Raw genomic sequence first — 13,088 nt, 5'->3', positions numbered from 1 at the left:
AAAGATGTACCTCTCGATTTTCTTTTCTTCTGTGTTTGCCATGTCTGGCACCAGCTGGCAAAGCTCGTTGAAACGATTGGTGTAGGCATCGATATCCGTTCCTACCATGGTGTGGTTCCAGAATTCTTGTTGCAAGCTCTGAATTTCTGCGCGAGAGCAGAACTTTCTCATCAACATTTCTTTCAATTCTTCCCAGGTCTTGTGAAGAGCAACTTCTCGCCCCAAAGTCTTTACTTGGAGCTTCCACCAAGATGAAGCTGCTTCTTGGAACATGCAGGTCGCGTAAAGGACCTTCTGGTTTTCACTACATCCGCTGATGGAGAGAACTGTCTCCATCTTGTCAATCCAATTGTAGAGCCCAATGGCTCCTTCGGTGCCTTTGAACGGCCAAGGCCTACAGGCCATGAATGTTTTATAGGAGCATCCTTTGTCCAAGGCTCCTGATTCGGGTTCTGGGGTCTCGTTCTCTTGGCGACCCTGACTAGATTCGGCCTTGCTGGCCTCATGCGTTGCAATCGCCTGCGCGATTATTTCTGCGAGCTCCTCGGGTGTCATGGTAATTCCCTTGGCTCTGGTTGGAGGCATTCTTTTCATAAAAAGAAAATATAACAAACTTAGCGCATGTACTCAGAGCACATAATGTTCTTATCTCTAGACACTGTGACCCGTGTTCCTAAGTGCGTGTGTGATTTTTCTTTTGAAAATATTCTTTGAAAAATATTTCATGCGATTCCCCAAAGGTTATAGTCTAGGTTAAAAACTTCTTTTCCTAGTTCGCTATAACCAGTGCTCTGATACCAATCTGTCACACCCGGCCCTGAGCGACGGAAACAGCCGGGCGCGCAAGAGTGGGGATTGATAATTAAGCACGGGCCATTGCAAAACATTCAAAGATTTTTATTGCGCATGAGAAGTTTAGTACAAACACGTTACATTGTTCAAAGATTACAAAAAAAAAAAAAACATCCAAGTATAAAACTGAAGATTTCCTCGCCATATCCCCTTGCGCGGCGGGTAACCGTGCGCATCGAGGGGATAAAACCAAAATCTTCCAAAAAGCTTGTTTTAGATGTTCAGCGTGTGGTGCTCTAAGTGTGACTCCATGCGCTACCTAGTTATCTCCTGAAAGACACATAAAAACATTTGAATCAGTATAAACTGAGTGAGTTCACAAGTTTTAGTAACTTGATAAATCGTATTGCATCATGATCATTCTGAAACATAATTCTGTTAGCATCATTAAAACACATGCTTGGTAAAACATAGCTCTATCAACATATTCTGATAAAAATCGTTCCGCGGGTTACGCGCGAACATTTCTGGGAACTGTGCTCGTCTGTGTAAGTGGCGCTGCCACTACGAGCTAAAATAACGTAATACCGTCCCGCGGGTTACGCGCGGACACTTCTGGAAAACTGTGCTCGTCTGTGTAAGTGGCGCTGCCACTACGAGCGAATATATGCTGTAATACCGTCCCGCGGGTTACGCGCGGACGTTGTGCCGGAAAACAAGGCGCTCGTCTGCGTAAGAGGAGCGACCTCTACGAGCGGGCTCAAACCCATAGTACTGCCCCATGACCATACTAGGCACTCGTCTGTGTAAGAGGTGCGACCCCTACGAGTGGGCGGATCAAACCAGCAGTCCCTACCCTTAGAGTTCCAATGGTAAAGTGATCACTTACTCGAATCTGGTGCACTATCATCGAAAAACCATAGATAACTGTTCGCATTGTTCATCATGAAACATAACTTAAACACGTAATCGTTTGCTTAGCTTGTAAATATACCATGATAAAACATTATTTAAATACGTGTCCCTCGCCCCGAAAACAGTTTAAAATGGTGAAAACAGTGAAAATAGGGGCTGTGAGACTCACCTGTGGTTCTTGTTAAGGGATTAATCGAGATTCAGGTTTTCTTGGTGTTGGCCTCGGAATCGAAGGTCTAGAATATGATTAAATAACAAGTATATATATTAAGATCAAGATATAGGGGTTGGAAAGTAGATCTCAAGGTTATAATCTCGGCTTACCTAGTAACAGGATCGGAGCTGGAAACAACGGATGCTTGGGAAAGGATTTGTGCAAGTTTGTAGTTCTTTGAAGTGTGTTTTGGGTGATAATTTAGGCTACAAATTTATAGGCAAACTCAAGGGAACATAATCCCTTGCTTTAGGGAATTGTAATCTTTTGAAATGATGATAAAGTATGGAAATTATTATTATTTATTAAAAAGAGTAGAAAAGTAGATTAAAGATTCTGATTTGATATGGACAGGACATGCAGGGCTGTGGCTGGTGAGAGTGGGTGGCTGGCAGTTGACTTTTACAGTTTGCTTTTTCAGTGCTTTAGACAGTGTACAGTAAAAAGTAGAAGTTTTCTGAAACACGCAACCGCCCTCTTTTGGGCGGGGACAATTTCCTTAAATCTGATCATTTTGACTAAGTGTTCTGCGCGTATAACTTGGTGCGCATAGCTTTCTGCGTGTAGAACATTTCTTTGCTGCGGGTAGGTGCGTAACCTTCTCGCAGTTAGGGACATTTGAGTTTCATTTGTAGATTCTCCAGGTGGTTTTGGTATTTCAACATAGTGATCAGTCATGTTGAAGTCAATTCCATCCTGGAGCTTCAGACAAACTAGCTCTCAACGTTCCCGCCATGCGGGTAGGTTAGTTCCCTTCCGCACGCGCATAAACGATGTAGGATGCACCCGCCTTAGCATCATGCGGGATGGTCAACCCATAGACAACATAACGTTTAAGTTACATGAAAACATAAGGCCAAAACGTTCACGCATGGCGCATATAACATATGCTCACGCTGGTTCTTAACATGGTGCGCTCGCGCAGGGCGCACATAACACATGCACGCGCTGACTAACATGGCGCGCTCGCGCAGGGCAAACATAAATGCCCGCGCTGATTCTAACATATGCTCGCGCCGGGCGCGCATAATGTGCCCGCGCTGATCCTTAACATAGCGCGCTCGCGCAGGGCGCACATAACAAATGCACGCGCTGACTATCATGGCGCGCATAATATTTACAATCACCTAATTATTAGGTTGATTACTTAGTTTAAGGGGTTGGGAATTTACCGGGTGTCACACAAGAGTAGGCAAGAGAGATGTTAATTGTATCTGAACTCTTAGCCAACGATCCAATTAAATACCCAATAAGAAGGGTCTGGTCAAAAGATGTGCACACAAAGGTTTTTCAAAATAATCCAATTAGCCCCTTCAATTCAGTGATAGCTCATTACATGCCAAACAAAAGATAATCAACATTTATTAAAAGGATTTGCTATAAATGAAAAATATATATGAATAAAACAGAATATAAAACATACCATTATAATTGATTATTTTAACAATATGTATAATATAATTACAAACCAATAGCCATACTATAAATTTATAATATAAAAGAAAAATATTTTTTAACTTGTTTAGTATGTTCCTGTTTTAACAATATATACTATTTAGGAAACGAAAAAGGGTAACATCTTTAACAAAATGTTAAAATAAAGCAAGATGCCTAGAAGACTAATATGAAGAATTTATATGTTGGGCATTGTGATTTTTAATGGATTCCAAATATATTCTAATTATGATATGATGTGATATCTCCATATCTTTTCCTCCCAAATCTCGAAAGATGATTGAGTCCCTCTTTGCCTGCCAAACAAGGTAATTAGATACACTTTATTTTTTTGTGTGACGACAACCCCGTGGTTAGCAGGCACGGTCCCGTGCTTTTTAGTGACATGTGCCCAATTCTTTTTTGTCTTTTCTGCATTCCCGTTCACGGCCCCGTGCATGCTGAGCACGGCCCCGTGCTTTTGTTCTCAGATTTTGTTTTTTCTTGTTCCATAAGCATGGGGGCGTGTTTCTTGAGACATGGGGGCGTGTTTCTTTGTTTTCTTGTGTTTTCTTCTGTTTTTCTTCGTCTTTTTGCTTGTTTCTTCGTTTGAGGTTTGGTTTCACCTGAAATTACGTTTTATTATGATAAGTAGCCTTTTATGCTATGTTATTAGATAGAAATTGCAATTTTTAGAGATTATTTGATGCCGAAAAGATGTATATTTCTATGTACATCAGTTATGATTGTGTATGATGAATGATGGACAAGTTAAGTATGTAATGCGTACCTTCGGGCACGTATATGTGTATGTAAAGTAAGTGATGTGATTAACTAGAACTCACTCAGCGTAGCTGACTTTTAGTGTGCACGCAGGCAAATAGGTCGAGGCAGCTCGCTTGATTGAAGACACATGGCATGGAATCGAAGACACTGGCATCTCGAAGAAATGTTGTGATGTTTTAAAGAGTATGTTTTATTTAATTGACTATGAATGTTTTATAAGACAAGATTTGAAGGTTATGTAACATATTATGGTTAGAGTTTAATGTTCCGCGAATGTTTTAATTAACTCTGATAATAAGAACTGTGTTTATGAGTAAATCCAACGTCCAAATGTAGGGCACCGGTAACGGGGCCTTACAGACTTCCTGCAATTAGCCACGAAGGTCAAGAAGAAACCACCAAATCTGAGAATAAAAAATACAAACCGGATCACAGTAATACGAGAAAACAAAAACAAAACAAAAACTGAACAAGTCTTGTTTGTTAAAAAAAATTTGGGTTTTTTTTTTCAAAATCCCAAAAAATTGTCAAAGTCTAACTAGGGGTGCAAACGAGCCAAGCCGAGCCCAAGCTCGACCAGGCTCGAGCTCGGCTCGTTTAACTTACACAGAGCTCGAGCTCGAGCTCGGCTCGTTTCGAGCTCTATTTTCAAAGCTCGAGCTCGGCTCGTAAGTAGATTTTCAAGCTCGAGCTCGGCTCGGGCTCGGCTCGTTTACCATTTATTAGTTATTTTTTAAATAATATAATTATTTTTATATATTATTTTAATTATATTTTATGTATAAATAATATATATTATTTAGTTATTTTTATTTATTTTTTATAACATTATATATATATATATATATATATTAATAATTATTAAATATATATTTTAAAAAATTATATAAATGGCAGGCTCGTTTAGGCTCGCGAGCCGGCTCGAGCTCGATAAGTGAAGATCGGGCTCGGGCTCGTTTATTAAACGAGCTTACTTTTAGGCTTGAGCTCAGGCTCGGGTTCGATTAAGCTCGGCTCGTTCGAGCTTTTTAACGAGCCGATCCCGAGTAGCTCGCGAGCAGCTCGGCTCGTTTGCACCCCTAAGTATAACCAGGACCAAGAGCACAAGGCTCTGATACCATGTAAAGAGGATGGTTTTCTTTGACAAATATAATAAAAACACAATCTTTATTGAGCAAACACCTTACAAGTACAAGCTAGAATCAAACATTACTGTGAAAACATGGAACAATATTACAGTGGTTATTGCCGATTACTCTAGCCTCATGTTGTAAAGGTGTTGATGAATCTGCAACCTACTGGTTGCGAGAAGATGAAAGCAGCGGAATTAGGAGCAGTGTCGAATGATTGAAGTTGCAAGAGTAGGCAAGAGAGATGTTAATTGTATCTGAACTCTTAGCCAACGATCCAATTAAATACCCAATAAGAAGGGTCTGGTCAAAAGATGTGCACACAAAGGTTTTTCAAAATAATCCAATTAGCCCCTTCAATTCAGTGATGCTCATTACATGCCAAACAAAAGATAATCAACATTTATTAAAAGGATTTGCTATAAATGAAAAATATATATGAATAAAATAGAGTATAAAACATACCGTTATAATTGATTATTTTAACAATATGTATAATATAATTACAAACCAATAGCCATACTATAAATTTATAATATAAAAGAAAAATATTTTTTAACTTGTTTAGTATGTTCCTGTTTTAACAATATATACTATTTAGGAAACGAAAAAGGGTAACATCTTTAACAAAATGTTAAAATAAAGCAAGATGCCTAGAAGACTAATATGAAGATTTTATATGTTGGGCATTGTGATTTTTAATGGATTCCAAATATATTCTAATTATGATATGATGTGATATCTCCATATCTTTTCCTCCCAAATCTCGAAAGATGATTGAGTCCCTCTTTGCCTGCCAAACAAGGTAATTAGATACACTTTATTTTTTTTGTTATTGTGACAATTAACTTTAACAAACAAATTTCTAAACCTAAAAAGCTTTATACCATATCTTCTTGAGGAAAACTTAATTTCATAGCATACAAGACTTGATGGGCTAGTATGAATTAATCAAATTTTTAGTTCTCTTCTTGTTGTAAAGGTTACAAGAATTTAACAATAGAATAACCAAACAACATCAAAAGTTAAAGGACATGGTTAAACGGCATCTTATTTCTTTTTTCCTTCTTTAAAATCAAAAGTTAAAAAATACAAGATTATAAGAAGGAAAAATTTCCTAAATTAATCCAGTTTATGAGAGATAAACCTAAATGACCCTTTAATTTGAACATTCTAAAAATGTCTGTGTGAAAATGGACGATGACAACAAATTTGGAATTGAGCCAATGGATTTAACATCCAATAATGCGTTGCTACGTGTAAAATATCTGACATGACCGAACAAGTTTGGGGAAAACCCGTCGAAATCAGCCAAGTTCGAACCCGAATCCGTCGTTTTGAAATACGTGGAATACCAAGTTTCAACCAAATCCATCTCCTCCAACCAATTTCAAATTCGTCTTCAGTTTCTTGAGAATTAAAAAACGGCCTTTTTATCGTCACATAGATTAAAATTAGTATTTAAGATCTCGCCGGGGATGTAGAAGTATTTAGACCGAGTTATTAGATTTAACAACGTGTGCTTGCAATGTAATATAGAAACTGATATTTGGAGCTGGTTTCGTTGTTTTACAATAAACATACTGACATACAGTTACATCCAAAGTTTTTGCATTTAGAAAAGAGCAGGCATGTGGCCTTGAGTTTGAAAATATACTTACAAAAGAGGAAACATAAATAGCATCCTAAATATATGCAGTTTTAAGATTTACAAAAGAGTATCACATGTCAGTTGTCCTTTTCTGCAAAACCTAAGGCCTAAACTATAAGAGGCAATCAGCGGGTGGCAGGAAATCAAAACACATTCGACGGGTGAAGAGGTATGTACCCGCCTCAACATCGAGCGGGGCGGGTCAACCCACAAGACATATACAAGACATTAGAAATCAAAGATATTATCAAGGCACAAAGCCAAAACTTATGCGCACAGCGCATATCGCATATGCTCAAGCATCACATGCTTGCACATATCACATATGCTCAAGCATCACATATGCTCATGCATCACATATGCTCGCGCGTATCACATGCTCACGCATCATATATGCTTATGCATATCACATCGTGCGTGGCGCATCCGCGCGCGGCGCATATCACATACTCGCGCATCATACATGCCCACCCATATCACAGTTGCGCATGGCGCAGCTGCGCGTGGGGCATCCGCGCGTGACGTGTATTACATGCTTGTGCGTATCACATCTGCGCATGAAATATCTGCGCGTGAGAATAAAGAGAAGACCTCGCGCATCCTCAGGATGGGCGCATATCACACATGCACATAATCAACCTCGTCCTTATCCAAATCAGGATTAGGCCAACCTTGATTGTGCACGTCAGACAACCTTCCAGAAGGCATCTTTTTAAGGAATAAGGATATGCTGTTGTTGACAGCTGCTAAATGAAAGGTGGACAGCTCAGCATGACTCATGGGTTACCACGTGATTATAACCAATGAAAAAGCACCAGGTGTCTCCAAGGACACGTGGCGCAAATCGATTGGAGGAGGCCAACAAAACCCTAATTTGGTCCCAGCTCAATCAGTGGAAACCCTAGCACTATAAATACAGCATCAACTCCACAAGGAAAGATATACAAAAACACAGTCACACAATCATAGAGTATTCAGCTATTAAGCAATACTCTCCAGATTCCCTTACTCTCACATTATTATCTTCTCCTACATATACTTATTCTCACGCCGGAGGGTTACCCTAAAGAGGACCCCTCTGTCCCTTTCTGAGGGGTAAATTAACGGCGTTGTTCATTTTGTAGGTGGAAGAACACAGATCCAGAAGAACCATCGGTGAAATAGTACAATCAAAACCCGAGGAAAGTAGATCTGCTACCAGTGAGTAGATCCACGTTTCTTCATTGGCGCCATCCACTGTTACAAACGGCAATCAGATCTCATCAGATCTACATAAAAAAAATCAATCACCATGGTTTCTGGCGTTCGTAACGCTGATCAAGCTCTGGAGGATATTGAACGTGAGGGTGTCAATGAGGGACAGCAGTTTCTGAGGGTGCCGCGTGATTCTACGCGCACCACCAGTAACCGTCCCTTCATCACAACCCCTCACGGCCAGACTGAAACTCCTCCAGACGATCTCACGTTACAAAATCTTGCCGGCGCGAAACTGAAAGGACCAATGGGTCCAGAAGAAGAAACAAATGATCCGAATGAATGGCTCATAAACGAGCAGCGGCGTCTAATGGAAAAGTACAATGAAATGGTCAAACAGAAAAAGCTAGCCGACCAAACACAAAGGCAAGCGTTTGATAAGCAGACTACAAAAAGGCCGCGCGCGCCGGAAGACGGACATTCTGTTCACACTGCACACACTGAGTTCAGTGATGAAGAAGTGCATAGCATGAGGAAGACGCGAGATACTCATGCAGGAGGCTCACAACTCCGCGCGCCTGTGAACATGGCGCCTGGAGCCAGAGCAGATCTGGATCTGCACATGCCGTACAGCCCGCCAGTGAGGGGGCAAGTGGACGTAACCACGCCGTACAGGCCGGCCATCTTAGTGAAGCACTCAAAATTTACTGAGCGCATCGCTAAGGCCCCCATCCAGCACAAGACCAAGATGCCAAGTGGTCTGGGCAAATATGATGGCACAACAGATCCAGATGACTTTTTGCAAGGTTTCTATAACACGGGAAACCTAGAGAGCTGGACGATGCCAACATGGTGTCACATGTTTGCCCGCTGCCTTACGGGCGCGGCGCGTGTCTGGTTCGAGAGCTTGCCGACTGGGCAAATTGATGGGTTCGAGGAACTATTGGAAAAGTTCCAAGCCCACTTCGTACAGCAGCGCAGACACACGCGCGATCCTGATGACATCATGCACTGCGTGCGCAGGAATGATGAAACGATTGAGGACTACATCACTCGTTTCAATCAGGAGTCTCTGGCAATCGGGGGTATAACTGAGCAACTCCTGCGCGTGGCTTTTATATAAGGCGCGCGCAGTGATCAACTCCGCCGAGCTCTCGTAAGCAGAGATGGTATGCCCACCACTTGGGCAAAACTAATGGAAGCATCGCGAGTCTTCGCGAGAAATGAAAAACAGATTGCCCAAGATAGGGCAAGAGAAAGAGCGCATCAGGCTGAATCACCGCGCAGCAAAGAGAAGAGGGCCAAACAGAACTCTGTATGGTCCAGGTTGCAACCAACAAGTTTTTCTTCCGCAGAAAAGCAAACGCAACCAAGCTCACCCCAGCCCCAAAAAGATGTTCGTAATCACGGGGAGGGTGACAAGAGGGAGGGCGGCAGAGATCCTAGCAGACCTCTGCCAAGAATATGGACTCCCCTCACTAAAACACCTTCACAGGTGTTAAGTACTGAGAATGTCCAATTCAAGCCCCCCAAGCAACTACACTACAAGGGACCGCAAAACAGTGGCAAATATTGTGAATTTCACAGGTCCCCGGGCCACAACACCGACGCATGCCATCATTTAAAGGATGCGATCGAGAAGGATGTAAAATCAGGCAGGCTGGCTCACTTGGTGAAAAACCCAAGAATAGAAGATGAGCAACCGGAAGGAGCCTCTGCCAGCAAGAAATACAAAAGAATCTGTGTGGCTGAGGGGGGACGACAAGGGAAGACGTCAAAAAAGAGAAGCGCGCAAATCCACGGAGATTGGCGCGAGCAGCAAGTTATCTTCCCAAGAATCAGGGGAGGCCCTTCAATCAGCAGCCCTCTCGTCATCACCACACACATTGCTCATTACGAAGTGTCAAAGGTCCTGGTGGACACTGGAAGCGAATCTGACGTTATGTATGAGCAATGTTTCAGAAAGTTAGACCCGGCAGACCAAGCGCGGCTCGAGATGGTGAACGCACCAATCTGTGGTGTTTCAAATGAAATCATCCATCCCCTAGGTCAAATTCAGTTTGAACTAACTATGGGGGATGATGAGCTCAAGCGAGTCGAAGTTGTCAACTTCTTGGTCTTGCCCACCACGTCATGCCACAATATGATCCTGGGTAGGGGAACGATTGCCCAATTTAATGCTATACCGTCGCCAGCGCACGGCGCATTGGGGTTCCCTACACCAACAGGCGTAACATTTGTTTACCGCGATCATTTGTGCGCAGTGACAAGTACGCCGCGGGAAGGGAGAATGAAACTTCCAATGGCGGACAATGCGCCAGAGAAGTGGATTTTAAACCCAAAATTCCCAGAGCAAACGGTCACAATTGGCGCTACCATTTCAGACGAAACGAGATTGAGAATGAAAAGGTTGCTCACAAAATACACGTCGGTCTTCGCGTGGCAACACTCCGATATGACTGGGGTCCCGCGAGACTTGGCGCAACATTCTCTTAACACGTTCAAGTCGGTGGAGCCAATTGCTCAGAAAAAGAGAATCATGGGGGATGAAAAGGCGAAGGCCATGAATGAGCAAGTTGAGGACCTGTTGCGCGCAAACATCATCCGCCCGATCCGATTCCAGACGTGGGTAGCCAATCCTGTGATGGTAAAGAAAAGCAACGGGTCATGGAGGATGTGTATTGACTTCAAGGACCTCAACAAAGCATGTCCGAAAGACTGTTACCCCCTCCCAAACATCGACGCAAAGGTGGACTCCGTGGCGCCATTCAAGCTCAAATGTTTCCTGGATGCCTACAAAGGCTATCACCAGATTCAAATGGCACCACAAGACGAAGACAAGACTGCCTTCAGAACCGACAAGGGTGTTTTTTGTTACACAAAAATGCCCTTTGGTTTAAAGAATGCGGGCGCCACTTATCAGAGACTTATGGATTCGGTTTTCAGTGAACAAATCGGAAGAAATCTAGAAGTCAACGTTGATGATTTGGTGATCAAGAGCAGGGAGGAGAGACAAATGCTCAAAGACATCGAGGAAACTCTTCAGCGCTTAACGGAAGTCAACATGAAGCTCAACCCGAGCAAATGTACTTTCGGCGCGGAAGAGGGGAAATTTCTTGGTGTAATGGTCACTAAGGATGGTTTCAAGATGAACCCTGAAAAGGTGGAAGCCATCCTTGACATGCCTTCACCATCCACCATGAAAGAGGTTCAGAAGCTGAATGGTAGATTGGTGTCAATCAACAGGTTCCTAGCGAACCACGCCAGCAAATCTACTCCATTCGTTAACACTTTGAGGAACTGCTTGAAGAAGAGCCAATTCAAGTGGACGCCTGAGGCTGAGCAAGCTTTCAGTGAGATAAAAGAATGTCTCATAAAGCTGCCCGCGCTCACAGCTCCACTTCCTGGCGAAACCCTTACATTGTACTTGTCAGCTGGAGACCGCGCCATCAGCGCAGTATTATTGGTGGATCGCAAGGGGATCCAAACGCCAATATACTATGTGAGTCGGGTTCTGACAGACCCTGAGACGCGCTATTCCATCATGGAAAAGTTAGTTTTGTCACTAACACACGCGTCGCAAAAGCTTCATAGATACTTCAATGGTCATCCTATTGAAGTTCTGACAGGTTACAACATCCAGCAAGTCTTGCGACGCCCCGCGCTCTCCGGAAGGCTGACAAAGTGGGCGCTGGAATTAGGTGAACACACGATCACCTATAAGCCCCGTCCAGCAATAAAGGGTCAAGTTTTAGCGGATTTCATCACGGAAATCCCAGAGGGAAAGATTGAAGAAGCTCAGAGCGAGGTAGACCCTCCGCGAGCAAATGATGAAGAAGATGTTTGGAGGCTATTCACTGATGGAGCCTCCAACAGCGAAGGGTCCGGCGCAGGCCTCAAACTGGTGGACCCTGATAATCATGAATATACTTATGCTATTAGGTTGGACTTCAAGAGTACCAACAATGAGGCTGAGTATGAAGCCCTGCTGGCTGGTCTGCGCATTGCGCGCAAGTTTGGAGTTAAAATGCTAGAGGCCCATGTTGATTCTTACTTGGTAGCTGCACAGGTCAATGGCCTTTATGATGCCAAGGAGAACACCATGCCTCTATATCTAGAGCAGGCAAAAAAGCTCGTTGAGCAGTTTGACTTCTTCAAAATCATACACATCTCGCGCAGCGAAAACAAGTCCGCTGACGCGTTGAGTAAGATGGCATCAACTAATTTTGATCACTTTGGCAAAGATGTCAGGGTGGAAGTGATGAGCAACCCGTCAGTGCAAACGCAATCTGTCCTTGTAATTCATACAACCCCTTCATCCTGGATAACTCCAATAATGGAATTCCTGAAGGAGGGGAAGTTACCGGACGATCGCGCACAGGCGAGAAAGATAAGACACAAGGCGCAGAACTATGAACTACTTGATGGTACATTATATCGACGCTCTTATCTTGGACCGCTCATGAAATGCCTGGATGCTGAAGAAGCAAGCTATGTGATTAGGGAGATTCACGAAGGAATCTGCGGAATACACGCTGGCCCGCGCATGGTGGTTGCCAAGGCAATGAGCTCAGGCTACTATTGGCCAGGCATGTACTTGGATGCGCTAAAAGAAATCCAAAAATGCAAGGCATGTCAGAGCTACGCACCAAACACCATGCGGCCAAAGAACAACTTGATTCCAGTGACCTCCGCATGGCCTTTCCACAAACGGGCCATTGATATTGTGGGGCCCCTGCCGCAAGCGCAAGGGCGAGTGAAATTTTTGGTAGTGGCGGTAGACTATTTCACAAAATGGGTTGAGGCCAAGCCACTAGCAAAAATCACAGCTGAGGCGATGAAGCAATTTATCTGGAGCCACATCATTTGCCGTTTTGGCCTTCCTATGGAAATTGTGAGCGACAATGGCAAACAATTCACTGACAGGAAGATATCCAGCTGGCTCAAAGAATTGCACATCAACCAAATCTTC

General features: G+C 43.1%; 1 long non-coding RNA gene across 1 annotated transcript; it reads right to left on the bottom strand.

The window, feature by feature from the left end:
- Positions 1 to 5,294: 5,294 nt before the first annotated feature.
- On the bottom strand, positions 5,295 to 5,683 carry LOC143579688 (uncharacterized). The gene is made up of 2 exons (XR_013143507.1): positions 5,437 to 5,683; positions 5,295 to 5,403 (listed from the first exon to the last, which is right to left on the bottom strand). It is a non-coding gene; the product is annotated as an uncharacterized LOC143579688 (long non-coding RNA).
- Between the last annotated feature and the right edge of the window lie 7,405 nt (positions 5,684 to 13,088).

This window comes from Bidens hawaiensis, unplaced genomic scaffold (genome assembly GCF_021521415.1).
Source record: "Bidens hawaiensis isolate Kalapana, Puna unplaced genomic scaffold, B.hawaiensis_p1.1 tig00029912_1, whole genome shotgun sequence".
NCBI lineage: Eukaryota > Viridiplantae > Streptophyta > Magnoliopsida > Asterales > Asteraceae > Bidens > Bidens hawaiensis.
The sequence above is the reverse complement of the archived record's forward strand: the minus strand, read 5'-3'. Positions and strand labels throughout refer to the sequence as shown.